This window comes from Salmo salar, chromosome 22 (assembly GCF_965601325.2).
Source record: "Salmo salar chromosome 22, fSalSal1, whole genome shotgun sequence".
Taxonomy (NCBI): domain Eukaryota; kingdom Metazoa; phylum Chordata; class Actinopteri; order Salmoniformes; family Salmonidae; genus Salmo; species Salmo salar.
Window position 1 is genome coordinate 5463045 of NC_138312.1, and position 20740 is coordinate 5483784.

The following is a 20740-nucleotide window of genomic DNA, read 5'->3' on the forward strand; positions in this document are numbered from 1 at the left end:
CTTCCGAGGACAGGAAGATCTGTTGGCCAACCCGGCCAGCATCTACGACCAATCTACCGAAGCGCAGCTCAGAGTAAATATTTATTGCATTTTCCTTTTCCAAATGGGCGGTAATTTAGAATGCATAAGATAATGTATTTACGATAGCATAGCTGCTGTTTCTTCATTCCTAAGTCTTCCCGCTCTTTCATTCAAGCCCAACCCCCTTTCCTTTGTGTAACCAGCCATCATATAGGTTCCGTCCACCAGGACGTTTTCTGTATGACATAATTTGTATTCTGTGTATATGTAATTCTGTGTGATTAGTTTAGGTATTTAGTAAATAAATAATTAAACCCAATTTGGTATTGCTGATTCAACTTGTTAGCCAGGGTTCGTGAAGATAGCCAAGAATTTACAACTTTCATTATGAGACTGAAAATAAGATAAGGGTTAATATTGACTGATATCGATGTAAAGTATTTCTAAGTATTTTAAGAGTTTATTCGGAAGATAACGGCTCTATAAACGTTCTTCCGTGGTGCCCCGACTTTCTAGTTAATTACATTTACATGATTAGCTTAATCAGGTAATATTAATTAGAGAAAGAATTTTATAGGTTAGCATGTCATATCACTTAATCCGGCATAGCCAAAGACACGACAACAGACAGCACCATTTTCTTGTTTTTAAAATGTATGGATAGCCAGGGGCACACTCCAGCACTCAGATATCACTTACAAAAGATGCATTTTGTGTTTAGTGAGTCCGCCAGACTATAGGCAGTATGGATGACCACGTGCTCTCTTGATAAGTGCATGAATTTCACAATTTTCCTGTTGTGCTAAGCATTCAAAATGTAAAAAGTACTTTGGGTTGCCAGGGGAAATGTATGGAGTAAAAAGTACAATATTTTCTTGAGGAATGTAGTGATGTAAAAGTTGTCAAAAATATTAATAGTAAAATGAAGTACAGATATCCCCAAAAAATACTTAAGTCATACTTTAAATTATTTTTGCTTAAGTACTTTACACCACTGGTGATTTGTCGCTAGATGTAAATAATGAAGTACAGCAGCGTGTCCCCCACTCATTCTCCATGTCACTTGATCCTCCGTGACAGGCATAGCTGTGCTATAAATAGAGAAACCCAAGGGTTCTGGGCTGGCCCAGATAAGGTATCATGGTATAATTACCACATATTTACAACTCATTGGAATGATACGACTTCATATGGAAACTCATAATGAACATTAAGTACACAATTCATGCATACATTTGTGTCTACAGTGGTGTGTGTGCTTGCATATGCGTGCTTGTATGTGTGTGTTGGCATGTTATGTAACATCCTGTAGGCCAGCCAGGGACACTTGGTGCATTGTCAGTCTCCAAGCCTCTGAGGGGTTCCACATATCTGCAGAGTGGAAACCCAGGCTTCATAGTATGCCTTTACTCAATTTATAGAAACACCAACACACTACTCAGTTCTCCACTCATTAAGACAATGTAGGCCTTTTCTTCTCTGCCTACCCTTTAAATCTCTCATGGCATGGTGTATATGGATATATGCATTTGAGAAAACCAAGCATTGGAAGTGAAATAACTACAATCACATTCTAACACTAACGAGATTGTTGTGGTTACTGAAATTATTTTAAGACTTTAGACTAATACAGCATGTCTTTTCCATTTAATGTAATATATCGAAGCCCTTACTATTTTGTTAAATTACAAGATATATCCATTTAAGTTTGTTCAAATCAGACACCAACCTCGTCTCCAAAGTGTTTACTAGATAGCTGACTACCCGTCAACTTTTCATTGCTTAGCCCGGTGCGCCCTCCTGTGGACTTTTAAACATGGTTCTTCGTCAGTCTTTTAAAGTGTTGCAATCAAATAATGTCTCATAATTTGTTTTACAGATTAATCTTATGCTTTGACAAAAGTAGATTACTTTATTTATTGACTTAATATTTTTGTTTAGTACTAAAATATGAATGACTATGAATAATTTACATCTTATAAAACAATTTCAGTGATGTGCATTAACATGAACAACATTAACATGTTGCAGATTTGGTTGCAGTGACACTTGAACATTTAGGGAAGAAATACACAAGACATGGGTTTTTATCTAATATTTTATGTATTAGAAATTAATTAATAAATAAGTACATATCAAAACAAACAAACTACAAAATCCCATCCCTATATTATCACAAAATCTCAATTAAAGCCCAGCTCCACTGCCACCTCTGGAAACCACTGCACACACCGGCAGTGGAACCAATGCGCACAGAAATCACAGCACTCCCATGGCACCTCAGACTCACGCTCCTGCTGAGGGCTTGCAGGCGGATCACGTTCCCCGCAGTGAGCACAGCAGGTGGTGTCTTCTTTTATTTGAACCCCCCCCCCAAAAAAAAACACAAAATGGATTGACATGGTTGCAAATGTAAAAGTTTTACAGCCACAATAGTAGCTGATACAACTGAGGAAAAAAAATCATATTAAGTACCTGAGGGTGGTACCATGAGTGGTGTGACAGAGGTGGCCAATGCAGCTTTTCTCTTCCTTTTCTGTGCTGCAGTTGAGAGAAAAGGTATTGTTATACAGAGCATGTTTCTCCTTTTTTTACACCAATACCTCTAGAGGAAGCTGCAAGGGTTTTGGAGGAGGTGTATATTTAAAGAGAAAAAAGAATGTGTTAAACATAGCAGTTTTATAAAACATATACAGTTCATTTTTCCATAATTTAAAGGGTAGGTAGTTTAAATGTAACCTCATGTAACATATGGATTTGCATTAGTATACGCATCAAAGTTACACATCACTTTTCTATTTTTCGAGTTATTACGTAAAACTGATAAGAACTCTGAAGAATGCCGAAGTTATGCCGGAAAAACCTTTGCAGGGTGTGACATAAAATGGAGAACCCGGAAAGCCAGCCTAATCCCTATAATGTAAACTCCAGCAGAAATAACTTCAAGTGTATAACTTTAATAATAACATTTTCAGCAAACTTACAAGCAAACACTTTATGAATTTATTATTATAAATCAGCTTGAAAGCCAATACAGTCATTCGAGGCATTGCAACTGAGATTAGGTCTCTTCCAATTGTATAATTTTCAGTAATTGTTGATGGTACTCTAGATGTCTCTGGTGCTGAACAGGAGAGTGTCTGCCTGCATTATGTTGACCATGACCTTGTCCATCACGAGGAGTTTATTGGGCTATACAGGGTATTGGAGCCAACAGGCGAGGGCATTGCGAAAGTGGCAACTGATGTGTTGTTGAGGCTCAATTTGCCCATGTCTGGCTTACGTGGGCAGAGTTACGATGGTGCCTCAAACATGGCAGGAAAATACACAGGTGCACAGGCAATTGTGAAGAGGCAGCAGCCATTAGCCCTCTATGTGCATTGTGGAGCACACTGTGTAAATCTGATTACACAAATCAAATCAAATGTATTTATATAGCCCTTCTTACATCAGCTGATATCACAAAGTGCTGTACAGAAACCCAGCCTAAAACCCCAAACAGCAAGCAATGCAGGTGTAGAAGCACGGTGGCTAGGAAAAACTCCCTAGAAAGGCCAAAAATCTAGGAAGAAACCTAGAGAGGAACCAGGCTATGAGGGGTGGCCAGTCCTCTTCTGGCTGTGCCGGGTGGAGATTATAACAGCACATGGCCTAGATGTTGAAATGTTCATAAATGACCAGCATTGTCAAATAATAATAATCATAGTTGTCGTCGAGGGTGCAACAAGTCAGTAACACAAGAGTAAGTGTCATAGCCGAACTTTGAGAGTATCTCTACCGCTCCTGCTGTCTCTAGAGAGTTGAAAACAGCAGGTCTGGGACAGGTAGCACGTCCGGTGAATAGGTCAGGGTTCCAGCAGGTCTGGGACAACAGGTCTGGGACAGGTAGCACGTCCGGTGAACAGGTCAGGGTTCCATAGCTGCAGGCAGAACAGTTGGAACTGGAGCAGCAGCACGGCCAGGTGAACTGGGGACAGCAAGGAGTTATCAAGCCAGGTAGTCCTGAGGCATGGTCCTAGGGCTCAGGTCCTCTGGAGAGAGAGAGAGAGAGAGAGAGAGAGAGAGAGAGAGAGAGAGAGAGAGAAAGAGAGAAAGAAAGAGAGAAAGAAAGAAAGAATATTTAAATTCACACAGGACACCGGAAAAGACAAGAGAAATACTCCAGATGTGACAGACTGACCCTAGCCCCCCGACACATAAACTACTGCAGCATAAATACTGGAGGCTGAGACAGGAGGGGTCAGGAGACACTGTGGCTCCATCCGATGAAACCCCCGGACAGGGCCAAACAGGTAGGATATAATCCCACCCACTTTGCCAAAGCACAGCCTCCACACCACTGGAGGGATATCTCCAACCACCAACATACCATCCCGGGACAAGGCCGAGGATAGCCCACAAAGATCTCTGTCACGGCACAGCCCAAGGGGGGGCGCCAACCCAGACAGGAAGTCCACGTCAGTGACTCAACCCACTCAAGTGACGCACCCCTCCCAGGGACAGCATGGAAGAACACCAGTAAGCCAGTGACTCAGCCCCCGTAATAGGGGTAGAGGCAGAGAATCCCAGTGGAAAGAGGGGAAAACGGCCAGGCAGAGACAGCAAGGGCGGTTCGTTGCTCCAGCCTTTCAGTTCACCTTCACACCCCTTGGCCAGACTACACTTAATCATAGGACCTACTGAAGAGATATGTCTTCAGTAAAGACTTAAAGGTTGAGACTGAGTCTGCGTCTCTCACATGGGTAGGCAGACTATTCCATAAAAATGGAGCTCTATAGGAGAAAGCCCTGCCTCCAGCTGTTTGCTTAGAAATTCCTGGAACAATTAGGAGGCCCGCGTCTTGTGACCGTAGCGTACGTGTAGGTATGTACGGCAGGACCAAATCGGAAAGATGGGTAGGAGCAAGCCCATGTAATGCTTTTAGGTTAGCAGTAAAACCTTGAAATCAGCCCTTGCCTTAACAGGAAGCCAGTGTAGGGAGGCTAGCACTGGAGTAATATGATCAAATTCTTTGGTTCTAGTCAGGATTCTAGCAGCCGTATTTAGCACTAACTGAAGTTTATTTAGTGCTTTATCCGGGTAGCCAGAAAGTAGAGCATTGCAGTAGTCCAACCTAGAAGTAACAAAGGCATGGATTAATTTTTATGCGTCATTTTTGGACAGAAAGTTTCTGATTTTTGCAATGTTACGTAGATGGAAAAAAGCTGTCCTTGAAACAGTCTTGATATGTTCTTCAAAAGAGAGATCAGGGTCCAGAGTAACGCCGAGGTCCTTCACAGTTTTATTTGAGACGACTGTACAACCATCCAGATTAATTGTCAGATTCAACAGAAGATCTTTGTTTCTTGGGACCTAGAACAAGCATCTCTGTTTTGTCCGAGTTTAACGTTTGCAGCCATCCACTTCCTTATGTCTGAGACACAGGCTTCTAGCGAGGGCAATTTTGGGGCTTCACCATGTTTCATATAAATGTACAGCTGTGTGTCATCCGCATAGCAGTGAAATTTAACATAATGTTTTCGAATGACATCCCCAAGAGGTAAAATATATAGTGAAAACAATAGTGGTCCTAAAACGGAACTTTGAGGAACACCGAAATTTACAGTTGATTTGTCAGAAGACAAACCATTCACAGAGACAAACTGATATCTTTCCGACAGATAAGACCTAAACCAGGCCAGAACTTGTCCATGTAGACCAATTTGGGTTTCCAATCTCTCCAAAAGAATGTGGTGATCGATGGTATCAAAAGCAGCACTAAGATCTAGGAGCACGAGGACAGACGCAGAACCTCAGTCTGACGTCATTAAAAGGTAATTTACCACCTTCACAAGTGCAGTCTCAGTGCTATGATGGGGTCTAAAACCAGACTGAAGCGTTTCGTGTACATTGCTTGTCTTCAGGAAGGCAGTGAGTTGCTGCGCAACAGCTTTTTCAATTTTTTTTGAGAGGAATGGAAGATTCGATATAGGCTGATAGTTTATAATTTCTGGGTCAAGATTTGGCTTTTTCAAGAGAGGCTTTATTACTGCCACTTTTAGTAAGTTTGGTACACATCCGGTGGATAGAGAGCCGTTTATTATGTTCAACATAGGAGGGCCAAGCACAGAAAGCAGCTCTTTCAGTAGTTTAGTTGGAATAGGGTCCAGTATGCAGCTTGAAGGTTTAGAGGCCATGATTATTTTCATCATTGTGTCAAGAGATATAGTACTAAAACACTTTAGTGTCTCCCTTGATCCTAGGTCCTGGCAGGGTTGTGCAGACTCAGGACAACGGAGCTTTGGAGGAATACGCAGATTTAAAGAGGAGTCCGTAATTTGCTTTCTAATGATCATGATCTTTTCCTCAAAGAAGTTCATGAATTCATCACTGCTGAAGTGAGAGCCATCCTTTCCTGGGGAATGCTGCTTTTCAGTTAACTTTGTGACAGTATCAAAAAGAAATTTCGGATTGTTCTTATTTTCCTCAATTAAGTTGGAAAAATAGGATGATCGAGCAGCAGTGAGGGCTCTTCGATACTGCACGGTACTGTCTTTCCAAGCTAGTCGGAAGACTTCCAGTTTGGTGTGGCGCCATTTCCGTTCCAATTTTCTGGAAGCTTGCTTCAGAGCTCGTGTATTTTCTGTATACCAGGGAGCTAGTTTCTTATGACAAATGTTTTTAGTTTTTAGGGGTGCAACTGCATCTAGGGTATTGCGCAAGGTTAAATTGAGTTCCTCGGTTAGGTGGTTAACTGATTTTTGTCCTCTGACGTCCTTGGGTAGGCAGAGGAAGTCTGGAAGGGCATCAAGGAATCTTTGGGTTGTCTGAAAATTTATAGCACGACTTTTAATGCTTCTTGGTTGGGGTCTGAGCAGATTATTTGTTGCGATTGCGAACGTAATAAAATGGTGGTCCGATAGTCCAGGATTATGAGGAAAAACATTAAGATCCACAACATTTATTCCATGGGACAAAACTAGGTCCAGAGTATGACTGTGGCAGTGAGTAGGTCCAGAGACATGTTGGACAAAACCCACTGAGTCGATGATGGCTCCGAAAGCCTTTTGGAGTGGGTCTGTGGACTTTTCCATGTGACACCGGTTGAGCATTCCTACAGCGTTTCCCTCCAGAAGCCATGAGAAAGTTGTCCGGCTGCGGGGACCGTGCGAGGGGGTTTATACTAACGTTACTATCTGTACTTACTGGTGGCACAGACGCTGTTTCATACACAGGCTGGCTGCTCAGCCTCCCCACTGATCCGGGATTCCCTTTCTTGGGTCCATCAGTTAGGTGTCCTCTATGGCCAGTAAGGTTGCAAAGAGTCTGAAACCTTCTGGTAAATTTCCGGAATTTTTCCCAGAATCTTTCCATAGGAAGTTAAGCCTGGGAATTTGGGGAATTTTGCTTAAATTCATTCAAAAAAGTTTGCTTATAACAGTGAACCATTTTTGTGGGATACACATAAGGCAATTATAGGTATTGTGGCATATTTTGGTTAAACTGTTCAATGGAATTGCAACCCTCAGCATGCACAGTGCATTCTTTCATCACATGTCCAGTGTACTCTTCCATCACATGTCCAGCTGATTCTCAAGATCTTACACACTAATGAGATGCTATTGAGCCCACACTACTACACTGTCTGAGCCAAGGACTACATGCTTTCTGGTAAGTTTTGATTACAATACTAGGTGGGGTGAATATATTTTATGACTTTTATGTTAACTAAAAGAGTCTGATGTTCAAGAGGTGAACATTAAGGAGGCCCAGGGAGAAGACATGGAAGCCTGAGAGGTAGACAATCAAAGCTTTAGTTTCTAGACTATCATTTTACAGATATGTTTAAAACGATTTTGGGAGATGCGATGGATCATTAGGGATTATTCAATATTCTCTTTATTTTGTTCAGTGAAATCATCCCATGTGACGAGTCAAATCATTTAATTAAAGTTCAATTCGTAACTAAATATATTTTTTTATTTCTATTGGAAGGATTTAATCTGTGACTGCCATGACCTTGGTGGGGTCCACATGTAACTGTCCCTGCGCAATAATGTAACCCAGGAAAGACACTGAGGCAGCATGGAACTCACATTTTTCAACTTTAACAAAAAGCTTTTTCTCCAACAGCTGTTGAAGAACTTGGTGAATGTGTTGCTGGTAAGCCTCAGGGTCGTTGAAAAAAATCAGGATGTCATCTAAATAGACAAAAACGAAGCGTCCAATCACATCCCTCAGCACATCATTGACTAGGTTCTGGAAAACAGCAGGGGTGTTAGTAAGACCAAAAGGCATGACCAAATACTCAAAGTGACCCAGTGGTGTGTTGAACGCAGTCTTCCACTTATCCCCCTCTCTTAAGCGGACAAGGTGATAGGAATTCCGGAGGTCGAGTTTGATAAACACCGTGGCACCATGGAGGGGGGCAAAAGCAGAGCTGATGAGTGGCAAGGGGTACTTGTTCTTTACTGTGATATTACTGATCCTACGGAAGTCTATGTACGACCTCAGTGACCCATCGTTCTTCTTCAAAAAGAAAAACCCAGCACCCACCAGGGAGGAAGATGGCTTGATAAGTCCTGAGGCCAGAGAATCCAGGATGTACCTCGCCATAGCCTCTTGCTCAGGGCGAGAGAGGTTAAATAACCAACTACTGGGAAGAGGCACTCCAGGCTGGAGGTCAATGGCGTAGTCGTATGGCCGATGAGGCAGCAGCGACATGGCGCGGTGCTTGCTGAACACATGAGCTAGATCGTGATACTCGGGAGGAACTGATGACAGGTCCGGAGGTTCTAGAATGAACTGGGGCACAGACAAGGCAGGGGGAAGGGCAGAATGTAGAAAATTAGAGTGACAAAATGAACTATAAGTGGTTACCTTTCCGGCGGTCCAGTCAATCTGTGGGTTGTGTAGCTTTAACCATGGATGGCCAAGAACTAGGGGGGAGTAAGGATAGTCGATTATGTGGAAACTGATCTTTTCCTGGTGGTTTCCAGAGAGACGCAGGATGGTTCTCTCACAGAAACGGGCAACGAGCTGTCCATTGAGAGCGTTGGCATCGAGGGGTGAATTGAGTGGTACAGTGTCCAGGCCCAACTGGGTAAAGACACCTTGGTCCAGGAAGCTCCCGTCGGCACCCGAATCGATGAGAGCAGACAGAGGAAAAGCCGGGCCCGACCGAGCTGCATGGGTTCAGGATCAGGAAGAGCCTTGGAAAGGGATGAAGTCAGAGAAGGAGGACAAGGGGCTGAAACAGATGTTATGGTGCATGCAACCCTACCTAGTCTCTCCCTCCAATACTCACGGAGACGGTTGTTGATGCGGATGGCAAACGAGATGAGTTCATCGAGTCCATTAGGCTCATCCCTGGACACCAACTTGTCCTTGATGGTCTCAGTGAGTGCTTCTGGAATGCTCCCTGAAGGGCCTCCTCATTCCAGATGCTCTCAGCGGCGAGGGTGCAAAACTCACGTGCTATCTCAGCAACATTATGGGGGCCTTGCCGGAGGGACAGGAGTCGTTTAGTGACATCCTTACCGCAGACCGGGTGGTCGAAGAACTTCTTCATCTCCTCCGTGAATCTGGAGTAGGAGATGCAGATGGGGGACTGTCTCTCCCACACCACCGTGGCCCAGGAAAGCGCTGCTCCATGGAGGCAGCCAATCAGGAAGGAAATCTTGGCCCATTCGCTAGCATAAGAGTAGGGCTGTTGCTCAAATGCTAGTGAACATTGTACTAAAAAGGCTCTACAAGCTCCCAGGTTGCATCGTAGTGCTCGGGAGTCGGAACAAATTTCTCCCGGGGTGGAGATGAAGGACTTGGGACTGGTTGTGAGCTCTGGGCGAAGGTTCGGCCCTATAGGTCAGACAGGCTCCGTGAAAACTCTTTGATGTCCTCCAGAAGGGCTTTCAGGGCTTGGTCATGTTGCTCGAGCAGGGCGCCTTGGCCGGCGAGGGTTTGGTAGAGAGGATCTGAGTCTGCTGGGTTCATCTCTTTGGCCAGATTGTACTATTATGCGGAGTGGAACAGGGAAACCCAAGAGCAGACACAGACGAGGAGACTGGGATGAGGTAACCAATGTATTTATTGAAACACAGGAGGAAGATGGAGTGCAGGCCAGGGGAAGCTCGGGCGGGTTGCAGGAAACCAGGTGCGGAGGCTGAGGCTGGAGCGAGAGGGGTTGGGACAGGGTAAGCAGGTCCAGAGGGGAATCCAAGGGAGCAGTAGAGTGGGGAATCCAGGGCAGAGTATCAGGATGAGGAGATGTGGGACTGGAGACAGGGACCAGAGAAAGAGCGGACAGAACTGTAGCAGAGAGGAAAACCATGTCAGGCAAGGAAAACAGGCACAACAGGATAACAGGATCTAAATAGTAACAAACGGCTAGAAACAGACTGACTGAGCAGAGATTACGATCTGGGAGTGTGGAAGTGGCAGGACTGAGTATTTGTAGAGGTCTTGATTATGGAACAGGTTGCAACTGGTGGGGATCTGATCTGACTCCAGCACACCTGTCTCCGCCCACACAATCACACACACAGAGAGAGAGGGAGAGGGAGAGAGCACTGGGGGAGTGGCGGCAGGTCAAGGAGACACAGGATGAGCAGTAGAGGGCGTGGCAGGAGCAGATGTAACAGTACTTATTGGTATAATTCTATAATGGCCTATAGTTATCTGTACTTTATCCTATAATGGCCTGTAGTAATATTATAGTCCAATAATGGCATGTAGCAATTTTATAATTGCCTATAGTAATGCACTTATTATTTGTTGGAAATAATGCATAGGCGCACCACCAATATAATTGATCCAAGAAACTAGAGGGGAGGGGAAACCCCGCCTAGAGGAAAGAACTTGTTCGTTTTGTTCAATAGTCCCTCTTTATGTCCAAAAACCTCAGTTTAAATTGGTGCATTGTTCAGTAATGCATTGTCTCAAATAACAGCCGGTGAAATTGCAGAGAGCCAAATCAAATTACAGAAATACTCATCATAAACATTGATGAAAGATACAAGTGTTATACATAGGTTTAAGATAAACTTCTTGTTAATCCAGCCGCTGTGTCAGATTTCAAAAAGGCTTTACGGCGAAAGCAAACCATGCTATTATCTGAGGACAGCCCCCCATCAAACAAACACAGACAATCATATTTCAGCCCGCCAGGCACAACACGAAACTCACAAATAAAGATATAATTCATGCCTTACCTTTGACGAGCGTCTTCTGTTGGCACTCCAATATGTCCCATAAACATCACAAATGGTCCTTTTGTTCGATTAATTCTGTCGTTATATATCCAAAATGTCCATTTATTTGACGCGTTTGATCCAGAAAAACACCGGTTCCAACTCGCGCCACATGACTACAATATATCTCATAAATTACCTGTAATCTTTGTCCAAACATTTCAAACAACTTTCCTAATACAACTTTAGGTATTTTTTAACATAAATAATCGATAAAATTTAAGACGGGATAAACTGCGTTCAATACCGGAGGAAAACAAAGTGGAGCGTGCTTTTCAGGTCATGCGCCTCTATCAAACAGTACACTTCACTCGACCCTCGTTCTGAACAGGGCTACTTCTTTATTTCTCAAAGGAAAAACATCAACTAATTTCTAAAGACTGTTGACATCCAGTGGAAGCGATAGGAACTGCAAGCAACTGCCTTAAAATTCTATCCGTAATTCCGGATATGGGTTCACCATCCGGACATAAATTATAAAAAAAGATAAAAGTGCATGGCGGAACAGAATGAGACTAGGGAACAAAGAATTGTACAGCTACTATAAGAAGCTAAAGGTGTCACGTGTGCTCCCTCTCCGGCCTCTAGGTCACCAGGCTGCTCGTTATGACGCACACCTGTCACCATCGTTACGCGCACCTGCGTAACATCAGACTCACCTGGACTCCATCACTTCCTTGATTACCTTCCCTATATATGTCACTCCCTTTGGTTCCTTCCCCAGGCGTTATTGTTTCTGTTCCTGTGTCATGTCTGTGCGTTGGTCGTGTTTGTTATTTAATATTATGTTGTGTTTATTTATTAAAACACTCACTCCCTGAACGTGCTTCCCAACTCTCAGCGCACAATCATTACAAAAGGGATAAAAACATATTGTTGGGAAAATTATTAGAATACGAGGATTTGCTTGAACAAAAACACAATTTAACAGAGGAAAAGAAAAATTCCTTATTAAGAAACTTAACAGGAAAAAAGAAGAGGTAAAATAAAAGAAAGCGAATGTCTAGACTAGGGCAATGAATTAAGAGCCAAACAAAACAAAGAATACACCGTTGCAAGACAGAACATTTTCAGGTTCCAGGAAATTAAATAAAAGTTGTGAAAATAGAAGTGGAAGTGTTTATGGCACGAGAGAATAGGTATCTAAATAAATAGACGGGAAAAGCAACTAATGCTGGGTGCAGCACAGTAGTTAGAAAATATAAAGTAACCTGGATAGAGGTAGGAGGAAATAGGGTGTGGTCTAGTCACCCAGAGCTAAACGGTCCTGTTGGAAGATACTTATTAAAAGCAGAGAGAGAGTGGTTTTAGGAATTGGACAGTAGGGCGAATTGGATCTACATTCGAGGAACTAGCACAATCAAGGAAATTACATTTTGTGTTAGTACCCATAAATGTTAGTACCCATAAGTAAAGCCTTGGCTGAGATTGGGAGAAGAGCAAAAGTTTGAGAGAGGGAAATGAATAATCGGACAACAAATAAAAGAACCAGAAGTTGAAATTTCAGTAGCACTGAGATAAGTAGAGTGGATAACAAATAAAAGATTAACGATATTAAAAAAACAGACTATTACTAGATTAACACTAAGGAAAATATTGGTAACGATAAAACCAAACTAAGAAAAAGGAGGAAGAACTGAGGCTGGCCTTAGGGAGACCAAGAAAAAAGGCGGTAGAAATTAATAGAACGCAGTAGAAATCCTCAGCGCCAGGTTTCCCCTATGCAGGGAAGAATTTACTAAAATATCTCAGAAATGGGAACAACGCACCAAGAAAATGGGCACGAGATGGCCAGAAGGAGGAACGTTTGATCTCTCGTTGTGAAGGAAATGGAGACGCTGATAAAAAATTATAAGACAAGTGACACTGGGAAGAAGAGAGAGGACAATAAAGAAAAATAGGTACTGAGGATGTTTAACCTCACTAGGGTAGGGGGCAGCATTCGGAATTTTGGATGAAAAGTGTGCCCAAAGTAAACTGCCTGCTACTCAGGCCCAGAAGCTAGGATATGCATATTATTGGTAGATTTGGATAGGAAACACTCTAAAGTTTCTAAAACTGTTTAAAATAATGTCTGTGAGTATAACAGAACTGATATGGTAGGCGAAAACCTGAGGAAAATCCATCCAGGAAGTGCTTTTATTTTGAAATGCCTGTTTTTCCATTGAAAGCCTATCCACCATACAAAGACTTAGGACCTAGTTCATGATCTCTATTGCTTCCTCTACATGTGGCCAGTCTTTAGGCATTGTTTCAGGCTTTTACTCTGAAAAATGAGGGAGACACAGCACTTTCAATGAGAGGCCAGTGGAAATTTCCAGACATGAGTCAGCGCGTGATCGGGAGCATTGTTTCTTGTTTCTCCTTTTCTATTGATGAAGCTTTTGTCCGGTTGAAATATTATTGATTATTTATGACAAAAACAACCTGAGGATTGATTTTAAACATCATTTGACATGTTTCTATGAACCTTTATGGTACTTTTTAGATTTTTCGTCTGTCTGTTGTGACTGCGCTTTGTTCCAATGGATTATTGAACAAAACGCACCAACAAAATTGAGTTTTTTGGACATAAAGAGGGACATTATCGAACAAAACGAAAATGTATTGTGTAACATGGAGTATTCGGAGTGCAACCGTATGAAGATCATCAAAGGTAAGTGATACATTTTATCGCTATTTCTGACTTTTGTTACTCCTCTTCTTGGCTGCTAACTGTTTGTAATGATTTGTCTGCTGGGTGCTGTTCTCAGATAATCACATGGTTTCCTTTCGCCGTAAAGCCTTTTTGAAATCTGACACAGCGGTTGGATTAACAAGAAGTTTATCTTTAAGCTGGTGTATAGCATTTGTATCTTTTATGTATGTTTATTATGAGAATTTCTGTTTTGTTGAGTTTCACACTGCAATTTCACCGGATGTTGTTTGAGACAGTGTTTTACTGAACAAAACGCGCTAACAAAACAGAGGTTTTTGGATATAAAGAGGGACTTGATCGAACAAAACAAACATTTATTAGGTAACTGTGAGTTTTGTGAGTGTAACCATATGAAGATCATCAAAGGTAAGTGATTCATTTTATCGCTATTTCTGACTTTTGTTACTCGTCTACTTGGCTGGTTACTGTTTGTAATGATATGTCTGCTGGGCGCTGTTCTCAGATAATCACATGGTTTGAAATCTGACACCGTGGTTGGATTAACAAGAAGTTAATCTTTAAACCGATGTATAACACTTGTATGTTTCATGAATTTTTATAATGAGTGTTTTTGTTTTTGAATTTGGCGCTCTGCAATTTCACTGGTTGTTGGCCAGGTGGGACGCTAGCGTCCCACACCCCCTAGAGAGGTTAAAAAAGAAGGAGAAGGATTGTTGAAAAGTATAAAGACAGCTAGAGGAATGTTGAAGAAAGACAATGAAAAGTCTCAGAGAATTAAACGTTGAAAGTGAAGGGGGAGGAATTGACTTGAGTGAGGTATTCTATAACAGAGAAGAAGAAGAGGGAAGGTTGCGTAATAAGAGAAAGCTGAGAAAGACTGAAAAATATGGCAAGCAACTCCCAATTTTGATAAAGGGAACACAAGGGCATTATGTCCCATGGGCCCCGCAGGACCTGGAAGGGTTGGTTGCCCGCCTACCTGATCTCCATGATGGAGGAGGTAAATGGATAAGGACCTTTGAAGAACAAACAATGGGGAAACTACTGGCTGTGGGGATCTGAAGTTACTGCTGGCGAGAGTAGTGGGAGTGGAAAATACTGTGGTCCAGTAACCTGAACGAGGCAATAGGGACTCCGCCAACCCTGATGTCCTTGACGTGTCTGAATCCTGGCTTAGGAAGGCCACCAAAAATTCTGAGATTTCCATACCCAACTACAACTTTTTCCGTCAAGATAGAACTGCCAAAGGGGGAGGAGTTGCAATCTACTGCAGAGATAGCCTGCAAAGTTCTGTCATACTTTCCAGGTCTATACCCAAACAGTTCGAACTTCTAATTTTAAAAATTAATCTCTCCAGAAATAAGTCTCTCACTGTCACTCTCACCGCCTTCTATCGACCCCCCCTCCGCTCCCAGCTGTGCCCTGGACACCATTTGTGAATTGATCGCCCCCCATCTAGCCTCAGAGTTCGTTCTGTTAGGTGACCTAAACTGGGATATGCTTAACACCCCGGCAGTCCTACAATCTAAACTAGATGCCCTCAATCTCACACAAATCATCAAGGAACCCACCAGGTACAACCCTAAATCCGTAAACATGGGCACCCTCATAGACATGATCCTGACCAACTTGCCCTCCAAATACACCTCTGCTGTTTTCAATCAGGATCTCAGCGATCACTGCCTCATTGCCTGTATCTGCTATGGGTCTGCGGTCAAACGACCACCCTCATCACTGTCAAACGCTCCCTAAAACACTTCTGCGAGCAGGCCTTTCTAATCGACCTGGCCCGGGTATCCTGGAAGGATATTGACCTCATCCCGTCAGTTGAGGATGCCTGGTCATTCTTTAAAAGTAATTTCCTCACCATCTTAGATAAGCATGCCCCGTTCAAAAAATGCAGCACTAAGAACAGATATAGCCCTTGGTTCACTCCAGACCTGACTGCCCTTGACCAGCACAAAAACATCCTGTGGCGGACTGCAATAGCATCGAAAAGTCTCCGCAATATGCAACTGTTCAGGGAAGTCAGGAACCAATACACGCAGTCAGTCAGGAAAGCAAAGGGTAGCTTTTTCAAGCAGAAATTTGCATCCTGTAGCTCTAACTCAAAAACGTTTTGGGACACTGTAAAGTCCATGGAGAACAAAAGCACCTCCTCCCAGCTGCCCACTGCACTGAGGCTAGGTAACACGGTCACCACCGATAAATCCATGATAATCGAAAATTTCAATAAGCATTTCTCAACAGCTGGCCATGCCTTCCTCCTGGCTACTCCAACCCTGGCCAACAGCTCCGCCCCCCCCCCCGCAGCTACTCGCCCAAGCATCCCCAGCTTCTCCTTCACCCAAATCCAGGTAGCAGATGTTCTGAAAGAGCTGCAAAACCTGGACCCGTACAAATCAGCTGGGCTAGACAATCTGGACCCGCTCTTTCTAAAACTATCCGTCGCCATTGTTGCAACCCCTATTACCGGACTGTTCAACCTCTCTTTCGTATCGTCCGAGATCCCTAAAGATTGGAAAGCTGCCGCAGTCATCCCCCTCTTCAAATGGGTGAACACCCTAGACCCAAACTGTTACAGACTTATTTCAATCCTGCCCTGCCTATCTAAAGTCTTCGAAAGCCAAGTTAATAAACAGATCACTGACCCTTTCGAATCCCACCTGTGCAATCCGGTTTCCGAGCCGGTCACGGGTTCACCTCAGCCACGCTCAAGGTACTAAACAATATCATAACTGCCATCGATAAAAGACAGTACTGTGCAGCCGTCTTCATCGACCTGGCCAAGGCTTTCGACTCTGTCAATCACCGCATTCTTATCGGCAGACTCAATAGCCTTGGTTTTTCTAATGACTGCCTCGCCTGGTTCACCAACTACTTTGCAGACAGAGTTCAGTGTGTCAAATCGGAGGGCATGTTGTCCGGACCTCTGGCAGTCTCTATGGCGGTACCACAGGGTTCAATTCTCGACCGACTCTTTTCTCTGTATATATCAATGATGTCGCTCTTGCTGCGGGCGATTCCCTGATCCGCCTCTACGCAGACAACACCATTCTGTATACTTCTGGCCCTTCCTTGGACACTGTGCTAACAAACCTCCAAACGAGCTTCAATGCCATACAACACTCCTTCCATGGTCTCCAACTGCTCTTAAACTCTAGTAAAACCAAATGCATGCTTTTTAACCGTTCGCTGTCCGCACCTGCCCGCCCGACGAGCATCACCACCCTGGACGGTTCCAACCTAGAATTTGTGGACAACTATAAATACCTAGGTGTCTGGTTATACTGTAAACTCTCCTTCCAGACTCATATTAAACATCTCCAATCCAAAATAAAATCTAGAATCGGCTTTCTATTTCGCAACAAAGCCTCCTTCACTCACGCCGCCAAACTTACCTTAGTAAAACTGACTATCCTACCGATTCTCGACTTCGGCGATGTCATCTACAAAATAGCTTCCATTACTCTACTCAGCAAACTGGATGCAGTCTATCACAGTGCCATCCGTTTTGTCACCAGACAGGAGCCAGGAAGAATCAGAGGGAGAAGAGGACCAAAATGCAATTACCGAGATTCAACAGGCACTCCTTCCTGAACACCCAGAGAATCAGAGGAGGGGGGAGAGTGACATGTGCACTGTTATTGATGGGATATCTACTCTGGCAGATACTCCAAACGCAGGCAATGATGCAGGAGAAGGAGAAACAACAGGAAATTAATGGGATTTCCCCGCCATCGACTTCTCTGCCCTCTCATGGTCCTAACAGGGATCTGGTAAAAGAACAACTATGGAGTGAAGCAGAAGAAAATGACTGGTATAAATGGGCTCAATGTACAGCGTCTAAATTAAGACAGACAAATTGCACCTTCTCCACTGAAATAATTAGTGGTGGTACCTAATCCTTATGATTATAGGGACTGTGCTGACTTTAATCAAAACTTTTGCTATTTGAGAAGATCAGAAAGGCCTTATTGTCCAGTTGAATGTTTGTCATATTTGGGTAATCCACACAATCAAAGATAATACAACCAAACAGGCTGGGGAAAATGGTGTTTAGACTCTATACAGACTCTGCATTGACAGCTTTGGGAGAACAAGAACAGGCCACAAGCAGAATGACATAGCAGAACAGGCAGGCCTTGAATTGACTCTTAGCAGAAAAAGGTGGAGTATGTGTTATGTTTGGAGATGAATGCTGCACCTTCATCCCCAACAACATTGCCCCAGATGGTTAATTTACTAAGGCAATGACCAAGCTGAAAGGACTACGACAGGAAGTAAAGGACAATGCTGGACATGATTCCCATGCCTGGGACTGGTTGGACTCAATCCTGGGAAAATGGGGAGCAATGTTTGCAAAAATGTCAATCATGATAGGCGTAGCACTAGTGATGATAGGAGTGGTTTTCTGTTGTGTTTTACCTTCACTGAAATCTCTCTTGATCCAAACCACAGTAAAACAGATGACTGTACAGACAGTCATCACCAACCCACCTGTGGAGGTGTACCCTGTCCCTGGAGCTCCAGGATAATACACCAACAAAAAGGGAAAACCATGTAATGCTAAAGGAGGACCTTAAGACTGTCCATTTGGAAATCCTGAATGCCTACGGGGAGTAGCTCCAGTGGGAGGATGGGCTTGTCGTGTCTATCAAGAACAACAACAATTGTTAGAGACTGAAATAGATGATGAACTTCCTGAAATGTATCCAGTTCCGGACGATGTCAAGGATAATGAGGATCCTAATCCTGATCACAGGTTTCAACCGAATGTAGGAGCACATTGGCACCAACAGTGTCCTAAAAGAGGGTGTTGTAAGTGGTGCTCAAAGGGATGGAAAGAAAGAGATGGACATTATCATCATATTGAACCATTGGATTGTGCAATGTGTCAAAGGGGTGAATACCCATTGTGTTGTGATGACGAGTGTGTTTGGTGAATATATATATATATTCAGTATATTGTTGAATGACAATATAAATGATGTTAGACCTTCTGAGTATTTGCTTTGTCTAAACATGTATGTAACATAGGGTTTTTCCAGTTACAAGAGTCCACGGACCGTGCCCTTATCCTCTGACAGGTTTAACACTTATGCTAAAATGGTTGTTGGAGAGGTGTCCATGAGGGAGGGCCACATGTTTAGGTGTCGTATTGAGAATGATGTTATCAGGATTTATGAGGTTGAGTTGATGGTTTTTATTGTATTCTACATAACTGAGAACCTTGGGCAAGGCAAAGCAATGCATGCACATGCTTATACACAGTGTGTTAAAGGACAATTGGCTGGAGGATGGATCTTTTACTTCTTTCTAGCTATATGTGAAAGGAGATGTTTGGTCCTGATTCCCCAGTACGGATGAGGAAGAGGAGCAACGGTTGATCAGGAGAAAGGGAGGCAGATTGCCTCCATAGCAATACATACAGAAAGTCCTTCTCCTTCTCGCTTGTACTGGATCAGATTTAAGGGTTTTGACTTAGTAAGTCCCAAAGGGGGGAATATATGGGTGTTTTCTGTGAAGAGAATGTGTTTCTTGTTAAAAGGCTGAATAGCACTAAAGGGAGTAAGCAAGGGTACTATGTGTAATCCTGTGATTAAGTGTATTTATTGGTATAATTCTATAATTGTCACGTCCTGACCAATATTTAGGTATTATTTCTATTATATTTGGTCAGGACGTGGCAGAGGTATATTTCTTTTGTATTATGGGGTTTTGTGTGTGGTGTAGTGGGGTGTATTAGTTTGGTATAGGTTCTAGGTTTGTTTTTCTATGTGTAGTTTTGGGTGCTGGACTCTCAATTGGAGGCAGGTGTTTCTAGTTGCCTCTGATTGGGAGTCCCATAAGTAGGTGTGTGTTTGTTTGGTTTTCGTGGGTAGTTGTTTTTGCACTACGTGTTGTGTGCCTGCAAAACTGTTCCTGTCGTGTATATTGTTTTCCAGTGGATGCGTTACTCCTTTTTTGAATTAAAACATGAGCATCCATATTCCCGCTGCAGTTTGGTCTATTTAACACGGCTATTTTTGTGACAGAACTACCCACCACCAAAGGACCAAGCAGCGGAGAAGAGGACAGAGGCAAGTGAGGGAGGAATGTTGGAGGCAGCCCCAATAATTTTTTAGGGGGGGGGGCACAAGGGCAATTTGGCGGGGCGAGATTACAGCCCCAGGCCAGCTCCCCGTACCCTTGTAGGGCAGACTGGACAGGTCCCGTGCTTTGGGGCTGTGGTGAGGCCTGGGATTTTCAGGCCGGTAGGCAAGGTACCAGCGCCCCGCATGTGCCAGGGCGAAGTAGGCATCGAGCCGGAAGGGGTGATGCCAACCCTGCGCTCAAGACCGCCAGTGCGCCCTTTCGGTCCGGTGTTTCCCGCTAGATGCACTAGCATGGAGGTGCGTGTCTCCAGGCCGGCACGTCCAGTACCAGCCCCACGCATCAGGAGTCTAGTGCGTCAGCCCAGCACCGCCAGTCAACAGTCGTCGGAGCTGCCCGCCAGTCAACAGTCGTCGGAGCTGCCCGCCAGTCAACAGTCGTCGGAGCTGCCCGCCAGTCAACAGTCGTCGGAGCTGCCCGCCAGCTCAACAGTCGCCGGAGTGGCCAGACTGCGCTGAACTGCCGGAGTGGCCAGACTGCGCTGAACTGCCGGAGTGGCCAGACTGTTCCCCGGCCCAGCCCGAGGGGCCAGACTGTTCCCCGGCCCAGCCCGAGGGGCCCTCCTGTCCCCCGGCCCAGCCCGAGGGGCCCTCCTGTCCCCCGGCCCAGCCCGAGGGGCCCTCCTGTCCCCCGGCCCAGCCCGAGGGGCCCTCCTGTCCCCCGGCCCAGCCCGAGG